Raw genomic sequence first — 17,988 nt, forward strand, 5'->3', positions numbered from 1 at the left:
GACTCCTCTGGAGCCAAGATCTCACCCAGCCTTCACAGTTGTGACACTTTGTGCTCAGCGTGGCCCTTTCCAGCAGAAGATGCAATCTGTGCTCGTGGCAATGATGCCTTGCTGGCATCCCACCCTGACAGGCGTGCCACCCGAGTGTCACACGCTGCAGGGCCCCACAGCTCCTGTGGGACGCTCTCCAGGTCCCCAGGTGAGCCCCATGGCCTGCAGCAGCATCCACAAGGGCACCTGGCAGGCTGCATGCACAGCACTGCCTCAGAAAACAAATACATACGTTAAAGGCAAAATAAACATTAGCACTTTGACTGTTTCTTGTAGTTTTCCTAAATATTCTAAAGTAAAACAGGAAATACTCTGCTGAGCCTGAAAGACCGAAGGATTTGCAGATGCAGTCAGATGAGGAGGTTTTCAAATACACATTCTTCCTTGCCTAGCAAAGCACTCCCCAGTGGTGTTTCCACTGGGCTGGCAAAGGGCAGCTAGGGTGTACAACACTCAGAGATAACCTGGCCACTCCAGAGACTGAGATGTTCCACCCTCACCTGAATGAATCCCCCCTAACGACAGCTTTACCCTCTCCCAGTAACCTCCCGAGGCCCACCCACCTTCCTGCAGGCACAGAGGGTGGGTGGGGGTCAGGATCTCCCTCTGGAAGCCTTCAAAGGCACACAGCTCTCTCCTCTGAACACACTGGTAATTAGAAACTTTCATGGCTGAGACTGGCTTACCGTGCACCAAAGAATTCTGCAATAATTTCAGTACACAGTCCTCTTTATTTGGTTCCCATCTTCCAAGCCTCAGAAGAGACACTTCCCTCCAGCAGGGAAGTTACAAATTGAGTTGTTAAAACAAATATCAGCACAAATTCCGTGTTAATGAGAATCATGTCTCTTCCATGCTTTTAATACTAACCCCTGAGATTAATTATTATATTTAGTGTCTAGGACAGCAACACTTCCTACTCAGCACCTGTCATGGGTCCAGCAATTAATTGCATACCACTGACCTTCACAGAACACCATGGAAATTTTATTGCTGTACAACTCAATTGCAGTCATACAACACTGCCACAGAACTATGTCTTATTACCAAAAAAATCATGTGCTTACAAAAGGGATGGTTGAGCCAACTGAACTATTTATAATTTGCAGAATAAAAAACATTTCACAAGGTTTACAACATACATACACACACACAAAAAAAAATATTTGCAGCCTTAATACAAGACAAATGTTACCAAGATTCACGTTATAGACAAAAGCAGAATGGAAAATACTCCCTGGAGCCATAATGGCAGGGTTATGCAGTATGCCATTTAAAAGCTGTTCACCAATGTCTTCCTCCTGTTAGCCAGAACTCCACGGCAGAGATTCAATTGAAGAGAGCCAATTAACTGGAATTGTGGTTCTGCAAGGGAGGGATTGGATGTGTAAGAGGAAGCAGAGGGAGGAAAGGACTGCCCTGGCACACCTGAGTCAGTGCTGGGCCCAGGTTTGTCCCTTGGAGTTCCCTCTCTGCCAGCTTGCTGCTTTGAGGGGCTGCATCCTGCCTATGTCACGCTGCTGTGGCTTGACCCCAGCTGACAAACCCAAAGCACAGCCCCACACCAACAGGACAAAGAGCATGGACTCCATCCCAGCCAGGGCAGCACACCTGCCTCGCTCTCTTCTCAGAAAATGCTGCAGCTCAGCACATTGCTTCAAAGCTCAGGAGTCTCCCTGCTCCCTTCCAAACCAAAGGGCTCGCAAAATAAATAACTGTTGCATGACTACTCTAATTTCAAACTGGCATGCTAATGCAAGACCTGATGGAAGCCAGGGAGAGAAGACTTTCTCCCTGGTTTCAAGGGCTGTGTCCAGCATGAACCAGCTCGTCACGCCCAGAATTCCAGCAGTGCCTTCCAAGTTCCCAGGCTGGAGTGACCCAGCCACAAACCTCCACACTCACCCTTCTGCACCTGCTGCAGGCTCAGGGAGGGAAAGGGGTGGTGCAGGCAGTGTCTCAGGCTTTGTCAAAGCTGTATGTGTGCAAGAGCTGCTGGTTTTATGGCTGGCACTGTCCCTGTGCACTGCCAAGGCGTTATCCAAATTTCCTACTGGAGTGACTGGTAGGCAGCAGTGCACAGGGAGGCAAAGACCCATCCCCAAAGTCAGACCCAGAGAGTACCAAGCACTCCCAAGGCATTATCCAAATTTCCTACTGGAGTGACTGGCAGGCAGCAGTGCAAAGGGAGGCAAAGACCCATCCCCAAAGTCAAACCCAGAGAGTACCAAGCACTCCCAAGGTGTTATCCAGATTTCCTACCAGAGTGATTGGTAGGCAGCAGTGCACAGGGAGGCAAAGACCCATCCCCAAAGTCAGACCTCAGAGAGCACCAAGCACTCCCAAGGCATTATCCAAATTTCCTACTGGAGTGACTGACAGGCAGCAGTGCACAGGGAGGCAAAGACCCAGCCCCAAAGTCAAACCCAGAGAGTACCAAGCACTCCCAAGGAGCTGGGGTTGTTCAGCCTGGAGAAAAGGAGACCCAGAGGTGACCTTATCACTCTCTTCACCTTCCTAAAGGGAGGTGGTGCTGAGCTGGGGGTCGGTCTCTTTCACCGGGCAACAACAGACAGAACAAGAGGACACAGTCTCAAGCTGTGCCAAGGGAGATACAGGCTGGAATTCAGGAGGAAGTTTTTCACAGAAAGAATGGTCAGATACTGGAATCATCTGCCCAGGGAGGTGGTGGAGTCACCATCCCTCAATGTGTTTAAAAAAGACTGGATGTGGTGCTTGGTGCCATGTTCTACTTGAGGTGTTGGAGCGTGGGTTGGACTCGAGGATCTTAAAGGTCTCTCCCAACCTAGAAATTCTGTGATTATCCAAATTTCCTACTGGAGTGACTGACAGGCAGCAGTGCACAGGGAGGCAAAGACCCATCCCCAAAGTCACACCTCAGAGAGTACCAAGCACTGCCAAGGTGTTATCCAGATTTCCTACCAGAGTGACTGACAGGCAGCAGAGCACAGGGAGGCAAAGACCCAGCCCCAAAGTCAAACCCAGAGAGTACCAAGCACTCCCAAGGCATTATCCAAATTTCCTACCAGAGTGATTGGTAGGCAGCAGAGCACAGCAAAAGACCCATCCCCAAAGTCAGACCTCAGAGAGTACCAAGAGATAATCCTGGAGCAAACTGGAGGCCACTGCCAAGACCTCCTGCAGCATGTTAATGGCAGTGTTGTACCTTACTGAGTTTGCACCTCCCAAGCACCTTGTTTGATTTTCCACAAGCAATGAAAAATGCTTCCTGCCACGACAGATTCCTCACATCTCAGGCAATGCATTTCATCTCACCAAAATGCAGTTACAGCTGGGTGTACCACGTCAATCCAGGCTCACATCTTTGTTGGTTCAAGATTTGTAGTCTCTGTGGCCAAGGACAGTAAGATGACCTAGCAAACAAAGCTCACCAGCAGTGCTTTGCTTTAAAGGATCACCTACACGTGGCATGGATGACATCTGCAAGGCAATTCAGGGCTCTATGATGCTGGAGATTTTGTTGGGAGGGGCTTTTTTTTTTTTCCCCCTAAGAAGTTGATTAAAATTTTTCAGTTGATGTAATAGATTATTCCATCTCTTCAATACTGCAGAGGAAATGAAGTGAAACTAGCTTCATTGTAATGGAAAAGTGATCTCAGAATTTGATTCACTTTGCTCCCTAATCACAAATGCTCAGAGAGCACAAGCTAAGGAAGGAAGGTGTAAAGTGACGCTGCAGCTTAGCTCCCACAATTAAAAATCTCCTTTCCTGAAGGAGTCTGGCTTGCAAACCAGAATGAAGCCCACATGGTATTGAGATCACTGAAAAGCTGTGGGCAAGGCTATGGTTCAGAGGCAACAGCCCTGCCTTGTTGGAGACTAAATCCAAAACTCCCATTGGTTTTGGTGACACCTTGGCTTAGACTTCCTTGAGGCCTGACCACAGAGCATACTAATAGACACAGAGGTGCCTGCAGTGCCTTGCTATCCAGCCTGGTGTAAAAAAGAATTACAAAACAAATGCAAAGATGACAGACAAGGCTCCCCTCTCCCAGCCAGGAAAGCTTTGGTTGCCACCTCTTCAACACTTTCACTTCTGCCAGAAGTCCCCTCTGCCTGCCTGGCCCTGCAGCTGCCCAAAGTGTCTCCTCCAGACAGCACTGCTGAGCAGGCAGAGCATGGATTAAACAGCAGTACCTGTTCCTTCTCTCCTTTTGTTTCCAGTAATTTAGAAAATAATTTTTCTCCTTGTGGATATTTTTCAATGAGGCAAGGGAGACGTTACAGAAAAAAATTAAGCATCTCCAAGATCAGGATATATCAGAAACTTGAGAATGCTTAACGTGTCATTGTGACCTTGAATACGTACAGAAACACACACACAATTAAAGTATTTCAGAGGAGGTTTAAAAAATAAAATATGTTCAAGAGGAAGAGTCTGTTTAATGCAGGATTTAAGCAAGGCTCTTCCATTTGCACAGATCACTTACAGCAACAGCAATTCATTAAATTCCCCCATAAAATCATGCTGTATTTTGTCTAAAGCGACAGATTCCTTGCAGATCACAGTGCCTTTCTCATGCTGCTAATAAGATAATCTGTTACATGAGGCTTACAAATCCATTTAAATTGATTTTAATTAATGAATCAATCACTAGCCACTGATGACTTGGTCTACAGACAGCAAGCAATGCAAAGCCCCAGGCTTCTAATCCAAAGCCCAAGCCCACATTAGAGCACCAGGACGTGTCTGTGATCGATGGCAGCACGAGGATGTTCAGTTCATACACACTTACAGCACATCAACTCAATCAAAATGTATCTCCAGATCTCGTGCATTACAATTCCCAAATTCAGGAGTGTTCAACTAGAAACGCAATATTAAATCATTTACATTTCTTTGCAAGGGGAAAAAATTAAATCAAGCACAACTATAACCTGATTCTAAACTTTAGATGCTTATTCCACTTGAAGGTTCCTCCCTTTGTTCCTCTTCCCCGTGTTAAACAATCTGTTGTTCAACATTCATTAATGGAAAATTGCACTTCTTATGATCACAAACACGAACAATTCTTTTTACATTTGCTTTGATGCTGTGAAAAGCCACTGCTGTTCTCCACTGCTCAAGTGCTTACGGTTTCCCTCAAACAGAAAACAGGAAAGAAGTGAGATTTCTGTCCCAAAATCAGCAAGCAGGAGCAGCGGGAAGAACATCCTTGTTATTGTAGTAAGTTAATTATTATAATTATTGTTATTACAAGGAGTTAATTACAGTGCAGCCAGCTAAACCCACAACGGGCTGTGTGATGCCCAGCACTGCAATCCCTGGAGCACCAGCATCTGCCTCCAGGGCACAGGGGACACACCTGAGGGAGGCTTCTCCTCCCGGGGGCACCAACAGCTGGGGCTCCAGCAGCCCTGGAACAGCCCAGAGCGAGGAAGGAATGGTGCCTGCCTCCCCAGGAGCCTGCTGCAGGGATGCAAGCATCTTCCAGAGGAGCTGGGCCCCAGGAGTCCTGTGTTCCTGCAACTGCAGCGTGCCAAGGCTGCTGTGCAGGGCTCAGCCTCACGCTCGCCTCTCTGCAGCTCTGGGGTGGGACTGCCCTCCCTCCTCAGCCTCACAGCCCCCAGCAGCAGAGCAGGAGGCACTTGGAGGTCACTCCAGACTCCCTGCAGCAGAGAAGCTGCTGCTGAGAATTGCAGTCATGGAGCAGTTCCACTGGTGGTGACTTCTCCAAACGCTCTCTGCGCCACTAGCATCCCTTTAAATATTCTGGGAGAAATCCTGATCCCTCCAATTCAGCAAAGCAGCTCGCCTGGATGCTCACTGCCATGCCAAAAATCCCAGTTCTGCCTGTGTCAAAGAAGAGCTCTGCAGCTGTTAATAACCAGTTCTGCATACACAGTTTAACTAACCCTGCCAAAAGTTGACTTTCTTTCTTTAATGCAGCACCTACTAATCTGTTGCTCTCAATTCTCTTATTCTTCCTAGTTTGTTAAAGACAAATGGTATTTTGGAGGGAAGAATAAAAAGAATAATTACAGAAGGTGGGTTTGGCCTTTATGTGCTGCTAATTAATTAGAGTTAAATCAACCAAATAATAAGCACGAGACACCAAACTATCTTCCATAATATTTAAGAAAAGCATCAAGGGTTGAACACTTTCCAGGTGTAAACACATTAAGACCAACGTTGTACCAAGCCTGAATCTGGCCCCACGAGCTCCAAAAGGTAGAAATAGTTCATCCCCTTGCACAGATGTCAGAGCATACAGGCACTCCAAGTTTCAAGGAGAGATTCTGCAGCCAACAATGCTCCACTGACACAGGGGCAATCAATGTGTCCTTGATTAGGAGGAGGGAAACAGTTTTCACTGAAAAAAAAAAAAAAAAAAAAAGACTGAAAACAAATCATGTGTTTTTATTTTATAGGTTCCAAGTTGGGGCTGGGGTTTTTTTTCAAGCCCTTTTGGAGGGCTGAAACAGAATAAAAATAGCTTGTTGCACAAGCATAAAACAAAGTAACTGCTAAATAAACATTTTAAATTTACTCCTATGCGCTCAGTTCTCACTCCCATTAGTCTTCAGGAGTTGGATGATTTCACAAAAATATCTATCTTCCTGTTTTCTGGAAAACTGATTAGGTGGGTTTTGTCCAAGAATTGTCCCATAACGTGTTCCCCTAACTGCACAAGCTGAATATGACTGCTGGGAAATGCACTGCAGCACAGAACACAGTATATGCCAGTGCCTCCTGACATTCAAATCGAGACCACAAATTATAAACAGTTTCAGCAAATTGACTCGAGTGCCTTTGTTCCTCAGACATACATCTTCCTATTGCTTACAAGAGCAGCATATACTAACCACGAAGGCTGCCATAGCCAGCACTGGGAAAGGAAGTTATTGAAGCCTGGATTTCCTGCTTTCAGCCCAAGCCAAGAACTGGGAGGCTTGTAGTGGTTTCAGGAACTGACTCATCTAATGATTCATGGATAAGATACTGGTTTTAATATATTTCTGATCATGAGACTCAAACTTCAAAAACAGTGATGCTTAGTTTTTATTTTAAAGTAAAAAAAAAAAAAAGGTACATCAATCATAAAAACAAATATTGTCATGGGACAAACGAGCTAATAATTATTAACGTGTTTCACAGTGAACTCTCTTTTTAAAAAATGGTGTGTTGAACATCCTGGAAATTCATTTCAAGAGAATGCTGACAAGTGAATTAAAAACCCACTGTCAAAAACTTGAGTACTTTCATTGCAGCCCTGACAGAGCTGAAATCCGAGTGGGGAGCAGCTGGGATATCAGTGCATTTTTAGAGATGCCCTCAGGTACAGGTATGAGTGCTACACCCTAATCAAGGGATCCTGGAGCTGCCACTGTTAGTGGCCCTGGTGTCTCCAGCTGTGGACACAAAGCACCATCAGAGGCTGGCTGGGAACAAACAGCCAGGGAAGTTCTGTTCCAGGAGTGACTGAAACTGCCGAGGTCAGCCCCAAAGCAATGCCTAACGCTGGGGTTTAAGTGCTCTCAGTCCCCCCCTGCCTTCTGTGCTCATTCAGAATTCAAGCCCAGTTTTCATGCCCCCAGCTCTTCCAGAGGAAAGCACGCCTTCCAGAGCATCCAAACCCTTTCTGCCCACAGCACAAATCTCATCAGTATGCTGCAACTTGAACTGCCAGGCTCTTGCACCTAAAAAATAGCTGGTGCTGGAAGCTGGAAGCTGAATTCTGCCGGGCTCATGTATGGAAAAGTACTGGTTTACTTTTTAATTTCTGAGCTGCAAGCTGCAGCCACTGGCCCCTCGGCGCAGCGGGCTGGGGACCTGGGGACCGTGGCACTTCTGTATTTCACCCCCGTGCGCCACCAGCAAAAAAAGAAAACAAAATGCATCTTGCTCAGAGGGCAATAAAGAAGGAAAGCAAAGAAAAAAGCAGCAGTTAAAACACTTGACAAGAAAAGGCCAAAGTGCGCTCGGTGGCTGGCAGTCATTTTATGGCTATGGTCCTACAGCAGATTTACTTAGATGACGTCAGTGGCTCCAATCCAGCTTTTCTTTGGTAGCATTTACCACTCGCCTCTTGAAGCCTCCACTATGCTACAGAGCAGTAGACCATAATCAAAATTCCCTTTGTGAAACAGAGTTTACCTCAGGGCACAGAGGCACTGCAAGCTGAATTGCAGGCTCTTCACCCTGTACTGCATGCCCAGAAATAAATAACCTCCAATACTGTACTCTCCTTAATACAGAAGGACCATTAAAAGCAGCCTGCTACCTAAAAAAAGGGTTCTTTACTTTGTTCCCAAAATCACAGAAGCCAGAATATTAGTTAATTTTCCAAGCAACCAAGAACTATAATAATTCCACTGCCCTTTGGACTTCTTCATATTGTTTTTAGAGATTTTGGATGATAAAGTTATTTATGGGTCACTGTTTCACCAGCAAAAAAATTATTACTAATGCTGGAGGCTAAAGTGAATCTGCCTAGGAAGCTGCATATTTAAAACTGTCTTCCAAATGTGCCCCTGCAACTGCTTATCTACAGCTGCTCAGTGAGCACACAGTAAATATGCCAAGAAGCAGAGCAAGAAATTACTGTGCATAAGTAATAGTCAATTGAATGAGCAAAAGGCACATTACTTGGAGCTGTGCATTTCCTATCACAAAGCAGTGGCTGAAACCAAGGGAACACCAGTAAAGCCAAGCTGAGGAGGTACCAAATAAACTAAAACTCCACAGGCTCTGGAGTTTAATCAAAATAGCCCCCACAAAGATGTGCCCTATGGTACTAAACAAACAGATTTGCTATGTTTTAAGGGAGCCAGCACTCCACAGACAGCCATACCCATGATGGGTGGTAACTGGAGATATCAGTGAACTGAAAATTGCCTCTCACAGTCAGGCACTCAGGAATAACTCCCAGGGAGATGAACACAGGCCTCAGAGAGCTGAAAGGCTCTACAGCCCCCCTGTCCAGCTCTTTGCTTATCTCACCCCTAACCACAGCAGGGTGAGAGATCCCAGCTCTGGCCTGCCACGGGCCAAAGCCAAAAAACACTGCTGGCACCAAACTGCACCAGCCACACCAGGGACCCCAGCTCTACATCCCAATTCAAAACCGATTTCAAATTTGGGGGCACCCCCCAGAGCAGCTCAGAGAGGACAGGCACACACGTTCCACGTCCCTGCAGAGAAAGCAGGAGCCCTCCAGCAGCCTCAGGTGGCAAGCCAAGGGCAGGAGCCTGTCTGCAGGTGCCAACACCAGCCCAGGCAGAGCAGCAAGGTGGGAGCATCACCTCCCATCCCCCTGCCCACCCAGCTGGCCCCGGGGTGCTCTGCCAGCTCCTGCCTTTTTCCAGGCAGCTCATCTGTGAAATGGCAGAGAGTGGCCACTGCTCAAACTGTTCACATTTCTCTGCTTCAATTGCAGAAAGATTCACTTCTCTTTGCTAAAACAGAGCGGGGTCAGCAAACAGATGGAGAAGATGATGTACATTTCTTTGAGAGAGAATCCAAGTCCTTTTCTTGGCCATTAAGGACCTGGACACGAAAGGCATGGCAAGCACAAGTGGCCCTTTCTCCCCATCACCCAGAGCAAGGCAGGGCTGGGGCAGCAGGGAGGGGACCCCACAGTGACCCCAGCCCATGAGCAGCAGCAGAGGACACGGGGATGGAGCACCTGGCCAGCGGGGCTGCGGGAGGAGAGGAACAGAAAAATCACAGGGGCCCACGGGCAGGAGAGCTTAACCCAGAGCAGGAATGCACTGCCAAGGAAAGAGGAGGCTCCAGGCAGCCAGGGGCAGCCGTGGTGCCCTGCAAGGAACGGGCAGGAGACAGGAATGTGCTGCAAGGCCAGGGAGCAGCACAGGCACATCAGCCCTGGGACACCAGTGGGAGGCTGCACTTGTGGCTGGGAACCTCTCCTGCTGCAAAATAATCACTCCCAAAGAAAGGCAGGGCTGGGGGGAGATAAAGGAGCTTCCAGTGGCTCTTCCAGTCTTCTGGTCTTACAATTGATCGTGGAAAAAAAAAAATCTTCAAAGATCAGCTGACAGCAGATATAGGGACGTGACCGTCTTTAAAGGTTAATTTTTTTTTTTTTTTTAAAGAATGAAGGTAAAACCACGGATGTGGAAACTGTTTACAGAGTTTTGCTTTTATATTTTAAGCTGTAAACTACCTTTAGGACAAAAAAAAGTATGCATTGATATTGGGGATAGATTAGGTGTGAATAAAATTTCCTTTTTCCCATTAACTATTGTCTCAGATCACCATATTTTTTGAAATTGATATACACATAACAGAAGCTTTAATCCCCTAAACCTCGATGAATTTACCTTTTCTTCCAAAGTCTGCTCTGACATTTTCTCCCCTCAAAACCAAAATGTCATTCCTGAATTATAATCTCCCAACAGAAAGACAACCACGTAAAAAGGGAAAAAAAAAAAACAACCCCAAACAAACCATGCCAACCAATTCCAAAAATAAGCATTGCTGTTCCCAGCACCATGAGGTGAATGAATGGTGAGAGATTCCACCAAGGGAATAATTGTGATGTCTCCAACGTTAAGGAATAATTTGGCACCAGAAGAACCCAAGGCCATTCTGGCTGGCGATTCAAACACGAAGCATATCAAACCACCTCTGATAAGCTAAATTAACAGATAGCTTATCTGAAGCATATACTGGCCATATGGTGCCACAACTTCTGTTGCCTGTTGCTGGCATAACAATAGGCTACTGCAGTCTTAGACTGGAAGCACTATTTGACAAACTGTCAACAGCATTTTTATTTTTTTTTGCAGAGCTCTAGGGCAATGGCACACTCGCCTATTTGCATTTTTTTTTTTAAACAGGTGAACAAAGAGTAAACCAGATGTCGACTTTAGAAATCGAGCTGTCTGGATCAGGAGATTTAACAGAGGCAGGCATACTGCTACAGCTCAAATCTAGACAATGAGCTTTTCTAAAAACACTCTGGCCTAGGGGAGTGGCTATTTAAAACACTTGGCTTCTTTTATTTCAGCACTATGGAAGTGAATTCTGCTCTTAAGTGCCAGCTCAAATGAAGTCATTTTGTTTCACTGGGGCTTTCTTTGCATTTCAGAAATGTAGCATGTACTGCAGTAACGGAAAAGACCAAAAAATGGTGGGGAGTGTGTGATGTGGAAACCAGCAATTTGATCACATTCAAAAAAAAACTCTGAAAGGACAATTAAAGTGCAAGTTACATGAAATTTACTTTTCCTTCTCAAAAAAAAAAAAAAAAAACAAACCCAAAAAAAACCAAACAAACCAACACAACCAAAACAAAACTAACAACAAAAAATAAAACCCAAACCACTTCTGAGTGCTTTAGAAAAACCTGATATTTACAACCCCCTCAAGTTCCACAAAGACAAGCAAAACTGACCAGTAACATATTCAAGGGGACTTGAATACGTTACAGAACCACATTAATACCAAAAGTATCATGAAATTTGTCTTCCTGCTCTATTAAAAAAAATAAATCCTTCTGTTTGAGGAGAAACAATCTTTTGGTAACAACACAGTGATCTACTCAATCATTACAAAAACTGACAAACTAAAAACTACTGTCAATCAATATATAGCAGGTCTGTCTATGATATTCAATTATGAAAATGTGCTTTTAGCTGTGTTCTGTAGGAGTGTGAAAGACATAATGAGAAAAATAGATAAATTTCTGTTCTAATAATCCGTTCTGCTTTGATAGGCAGTTATGGGAACATATTTATTTTCTGACTTATACCCAGCTAAGTATGTAGCATTTTTAGATTATCTTTTCAAATTGTTCTTGAACATTCTCAGTTTAAAAAAAAAAACAACTCCTTTCATGTTAAGTTGAGATTGCACTTGAACTCTTTCCAAAAGCCAGAGCTGTACTGAATTATGATAATTAGAAAGCTGTGCGCATAAAAGGCAGCACAGTTGATGCATTTAAAAAAGTTCATGCCAGAGAATATAAGTTCAATATGTTCTCACATAATTAACATTTCCCATCATTAGCAGCAGTTTTCAGTTCATGTATCTGTAAAAACAACAGCACTCGTCATTGTTTCAGATTCCCAGTCAATAGCATTTTAATAGTTTTACACATAATCCCAAACTTTCGGCCCTTCCCCCTCCCCACACAGGGAGATTTCACATTCTACCTCCTGACCTGCTGGCAAAGCACTCGGGCTCTGTGCTCTTGTGCTGCTGCAGCCACCCAGACGGGCTCTGGGCCCCGGCTTTGGGGAAAGCCCAGGGAGCTGGAACCCAAGCAGGCTGCAGAGGTCCGGCAGGACGCAGGGGGAATAATCACGCTGCTCCAGCAAACAGCGAGCACAGCACAAAGAACAAAAAGTTGTAGGTGATACCTCGCACTGGACAGGAGCCAAACTAAAACAGGCTGCCTCTGACAAGCCAGGCAAGGCTGGAGGGACCAGGAAATGGGGTCAGAGCCCCGCACCAACCGGGCGAGCACCCACAAACCCTTCCCGCGCTCGCGGATTTCCATCGCGCCCCGGACGGGCACCAAAATCCAGCCCAGCAACCAGGGCTGTGCTGGGTTACTCTTCGAGAACTTCCTGGGCAGAATAACTCCAGTTGGCTGTCAGGAGCCAGGTTTTGACTTTCAATCCCTGTATTTTGAAATTAATGTAATTCTGGTTGAGTATTAATAACCTGATCCAGTGTAAAAGCTGCTGAATCTGCATGGACACAGACAAATTTTGGCTTTTCCAAAGACAAGGTGAAACTCACGGTGACTGCAGTGGGACCACAAAAATGAGAGGTTTGTTGTATTAAATCAGAAAACACTTAGCTGAATTTTATGTGACAGATCTGAGGAGCAGATTTGAAGTTGCTGCCTCAAAGGACTTAAGTCTGCAACTTCTCACTCTCTTCTGTTTTGGAAATGAGCAATCATTAAAACCAAACACAAAATTATTCCAGGAAATATTATTCCATCCTTGTTCCACTTGCAAAAGTCAAAAGGAGTTTTGTCCAAGAACAGAGAGCAAGATATGGTCATAAAGTGGGAATTTCTTGCAGAGATTTTTTTCCTAAAACTGTGTCTTCAGCACAGCTTAGAGTCAGCTGGCTTTACAATTAATAATGCCATTCATCTGTTCATATACCACAATGCACTTTAAATTATACAGCACATGCACAAACTGCCACAAAACCTATAACAGCCCTTGCTTGCAGGGAGATGACTTACCTCCTGAAAGTTCTAAAATTTTGCTGAGATTCAAATAATTCTTTGACAGTGAAGGACTGCAGTTTAGGAATAGAACACATCCCTGCTGGCAGCAAGCCTCAATGCAAAGCGCAACACGGCGGCACCGCGCAAATCAAACCTCAGGTGTCAGGAAAAAGCATTGCTTCTCTCACGAAAAGGTGGGTCCCTCTGATGAGCTGGGGACTCCAAAATCATTTTTAAAGGGCCAATTTGCACCCTCATTACAGCCAATGTAATCCAGCAGCAGGCCGTATGAAGCTGATGGAATTATCCTGAATTTAGACCAGATTTCTAAGAAGTCAGCCCTCGCCTCATATTTGCACATGCTATGAATAAGAGCCCAAATGGAATGAATGATCAGCTGTTAATAGAAATTTGCCTTCCAGTCTTAGGCAGATTACAAGTTAAGCAGAACATAAGCCCCGAGCAGAAATTTGAAAAAGTCTGTGTGCCAAATCAATATTCTTTTAAATCAAAGATGTCCTTCTTTAGACATCAAACATCACACTAACCATGGACATAAAGCATATGCTGTAAATATCTTAGTATTTGATCCACCAAATGTTTATTCCTATGAGTCATCCTGGTCACTTTAACCTGAGCAAGGACTGGATCCAGCCAATACTTTCTTCTTAAATAAAAGGAATCACTACAGAAAGACAGCTTTAAAACCATCTCCAGAGGGGTGCAGGGTTAATATTAATGACATGAAGAAATACCACTAGAATGAGTGATATGCACATATATATATATATATATGGTGGGTACCCAGTAAGAAACCAAGTGCTCCTAACAGGTTTGGAGGCAACCTTCTCCCAGACACACACATCCAGAACTCTACAGTAAATCTCCATGTTTTGGGAACAGTCTTAGGCACCTCCTAATAAAATGAGATTACTTCTGATGAAATTCTTCCAGCAGTGTAACCATCCTACTTTACAGACTGAAAACTGACAGCTGTATCATAATACACAACTGCATGTGTTTACCTTTCACTTTTTTTTAAATGAAAGATGCCAGTATTTCTCTATAGCTCCTGAAGTTTTTGTTCCTGTATTGCCTGTACAGTACCTTGAAAGTTTGCTTACAACATTATCACAAAGGCAGCTTAAACAGAAAGAAGGAAGAAATGTTTTTTTTTTTCCCTCAGCATGTGACTCAACTGAACTTAACTTTTTCAGGCATGGACAGACAAAGCCCAGAAACCACTTTAACAATATCCAAAACCACCACGGCCTCCAACAGCAGCAACAGAAACCCACGGGTTCCCAGTGACACCAAACACACTGCACACAGGCTCCCACGTCCCCACACATCCATCCCAACACGCCATCAGCACTCAGCTGGACGCTCACGGCCGGGGCTGCTTCGTAATTAAGTTTCTGCTGTTCTTTTCTGGCTGTTTAATTAAACTCCTTTAAGCACACTCCGTCTTTACTAAGACTCCTGTCAAATCAACATTTTTCCTTGGCTTCAGTGCTCCCCCACTCAGCAGCGACTAAAACTGTGGAGAATACAAAACCACAATCTGAACCTCAAGGGCTGTTGTTCCACTCCCCTGGCTGAAAAGGCCAATAATATTTACTTCACCAAAGCGGCGTAAGCTGGATGGATGCTCAAAATACACCAAACGTGCTCAGTGATAAAGAACTTCCCAAAGGTATTTCTAGATTGCTCAGAAGAAAAATTGAAAGAAATCCTTTGCATCCAAAATTTCTGCTTGGTCAGCTGATAAAAACCCGGAGCAAACAAAATGCAGAATTATCCCTGCTGGTACAGGAAACTCTTTATGTCCTAATTAAACACCAGCGCAGTGTGAAAAGATGTGCCTTCCCACAAAGGTGAAAAAATAAATGCACCTCTGAAATGTTTACCCTTTGTGGAAATAATTTCAGAAAGTGGATTTTAAAAACCTGCAACTTCAGAACATGATCCAAATAGAAAATCTTCGGGTTTGTGTTCCAAGAACATCTACTGTATTAATTCCTGTATTTCTGGTCCCAAATAAAGCGTGTGCGTGAGTGTATACGTGTGTATATAAAAATACATATGCTCACATACAAACGTGCAAGCTTCCCTCCCACCCCCAGAAGTAATTTAATATCCAGGTCTGTGTCATTTTTAACAGCACCATCTTACCATCAGTACAATCTAATATTCTGTAATGGTATTCCCCAACTATTTATAGAGGTAGAATACATCATACATTACAGACACACATTCCCAATCTAGGGCTGCAAGAAGAACCCTACATATTTTTAAATTAAGTCCTAATGTAATTATAATCATTTTTGTTTTCATATTCAATTGCAGGTAGCACGTAGTTATTTACATGAATTTTCCTGTTAGAGGCATTCCCACAGAGATTTCCATATTAGATGTGCTGCAGAATAACTGAGCATGCAGCCAGGCATGTTATCCACGCAGCTCCCAGCTCAGCCCTTACCCAGCTCTGCAGAACCGCTAACCTGCAAGATTGCATTTCCAAACTTTATCAGCACGAAGAGAAAGCAAACATGCTCCTGCTAATGCAGGAATACGGCTGCATATGTACTTTTTCTCCCTGAGGCTCTGCCATTTCGGCTTATATTTCTCATATATGCTATTTTAAGTCAGAAAACAGCAGTACAATCCGATGTTTCTTGCCCTTTCTCGCCCAGAAAGGAGCAGTTAAAGAAATCCTGGGAGCCATTTACATTCAGAGAGCGCAGGGCAGAACTGCTCCCTAACTTTCCAGCACTTCTGGAGGTCACTTTTCATTTCTCCGTATCAAAGGCAGGCACTTGTTTCTAATAAGTTAACAACTCTCCTGAGAAACGTGGGTGGCTGGTATTTCATTGTTTCATAAATATTTTTATACTGGTAACACCGTTCAACTTAAAACAGATTTCAAGAGGAGAAAAATCACGACTAGGACCGTGCTCAAGAGAGGCGGGAGCGCAAACTTTTTTCCTTGGTGAAAACAGAGATATTTCCCCCCCTCCTCTCGCTTTATTTCGCCTGGCTGTTTTTGTTTGGTTGTGTGGAGGGGGCCGCTTTGTTTTAATTTGGGTACAAAAGGCGCACTGTATAAGTTTTCCCTCCCCCTTGGAAGTGTACTTCCTTTGAAAGCGCTCCTCTGCGAACAAAGGCTGCCACCGGCCCTCCGCACCAGCGCCGGGGACAGCTGTGCGACGGAGCTCCTCACGACCTCGCCGAGAAATGAAAAAAAAAAACAAAAAAACCACCAAAAAGCCACCAAAAAACCTCGCGGTTCCTACCGAAAGGAAGTTTTCCAGGGACAATCTCCTCGGCGTTGCTGTAACTGCGACTTTGTCTTTTTTGGATACAACGTTTCTGCTGACTCCCGAAAATTTTCCACTTGAATGTGCAATTAACCAGCAGCGGCGGCGGCAGCAGCAGCAGCTCTGGAGAAGGAGAAGCAGCAGCGAAAAAGGACATTCCTTCTTTCATCTTTTAGAGGAAAACAAGCCAGGGGAGGGAGGCAGAACCGGGGGCAGCGCGGCGAGCGGAGCTCCGCGCCAGGCCGGGCCGCCCGGGGACGGCTGCTGAGCGCTGCGAGCCTCGGCGCCCAGCCCGGGGCTGCTCCCGGCTTGCGTGCTTCCCCGCGGGGAGGGGAAAAAAAAAAAAAACCCAACAAAATATGTGAAAAATGCCAAGGATCGGTGCGCGCGTGTGCGAGGGGGAGAGCCCGTGTGTGCGTGAGAGAGCGACAGAGTGAGTGCGAGCGAGCGGCGTGTGAGCGCGCCCGGTGCCGGGCGGTGACTCAGGCCGGGGAGTGCGAGCGGGGGAGCGGAGCGGAGCGGGGCGGGCGGCAGCGCCTGTTGCAGCTCCGGCCGCGGCCCCGCAGCGCCGCAACTCCGCGGCGAGCAACTTCTGCCCCCGCCGCGGCCCCCGGCCCGCCCGCCCCGGCACCTGCGGGGGCGCCGGCCCCCCCCGGGCCGCCCCCGGCCGGCCGGGCCCCCCGCCCCGCCGCACAAAGCGCCGGCGGCGTGCGCGCCCGCGGCCCCGCTTACCTCCGCGCCGCGGCCCCCTCCGCGCTCCGCCAGCGCGCCGCGCTCCGACGGCAAAACTTCGCCCGCCGCCCCCGGGCCGCCCCGGCTATTTATGGCCCCGCGCCTATTTTTAATCCGCCGCTCGGCTATTTATACCGCGGCCGTAGGTTGCCGCGGGCCGGCGGACGGAGCCCTCGGAGGATGAGTTGCTGCCCGGCCGGCGGCGGGGCGGGCCGGGCTCCCGGCCGGGCTGCGCGGCGCCAGCGATGCGAGGAATGCGCGGAATGAGGGGAGGAATGAAATGAACGCGGGAGCGGGGCGGCCGCGGGGCGGAGCGCGGCCCGCCGCCCCCTGCGGCCGCGGGCGGGCGGGCGGGGCCGCGGGCGGGGCCTCCGCGCCGCGCTGACCTCATAGGGGAGCCCGCGGGAGGGGGCCCGGCCGGGGCAGCGCCGCGCCGGGCCCGGGGGGCAGCGCCGCGCCGGGCCCGGGGGGCAGCGCCGCGCCGGGCCCGGGGGGCAGCGCCGCGCCGGGCCCGGGGGGCAGCGCCGCGCCGGGCCCGGGGGGCAGCGCCGCGCCGGGCCCGGGGGGCAGCGCCGCGCCGGGCCCGGGGGGCAGCGCCGCGCCGGGCCCGGGGGGCAGCGCCGCGCCGGGCCCGGGGGGCAGCGCCGCGCCGGGCCCGGGGGGCAGCGAAAGGGAGCTCCGAA

General features: G+C 47.2%; 1 protein-coding gene across 6 annotated transcripts in view; it reads right to left on the reverse strand.

The window, feature by feature from the left end:
• Positions 1 to 17,574, reverse strand: part of TEAD1 (TEA domain transcription factor 1) — a 166,198-nt gene extending 148,624 nt beyond the window's left edge. For 3 of the 6 annotated variants that reach the window (XM_059848274.1, XM_059848272.1, XM_059848269.1), the window contains exons 1-2: positions 17,306 to 17,574; positions 16,550 to 16,696 (exon numbers count right to left, since the gene is read on the reverse strand). The gene's annotated coding sequence lies outside the window, so the exon portion shown is untranslated. Of the gene's footprint in view, positions 1 to 16,549; positions 16,765 to 17,305 lie in introns of those variants that run through there. The other 3 variants (XM_059848273.1, XM_059848271.1, XM_059848270.1) reach the window with 3 other exon arrangements.
• Positions 17,575 to 17,988: the final 414 nt, after the last annotated feature.

This window comes from Haemorhous mexicanus, chromosome 6, assembly GCF_027477595.1.
Source record: "Haemorhous mexicanus isolate bHaeMex1 chromosome 6, bHaeMex1.pri, whole genome shotgun sequence".
NCBI lineage: Eukaryota > Metazoa > Chordata > Aves > Passeriformes > Fringillidae > Haemorhous > Haemorhous mexicanus.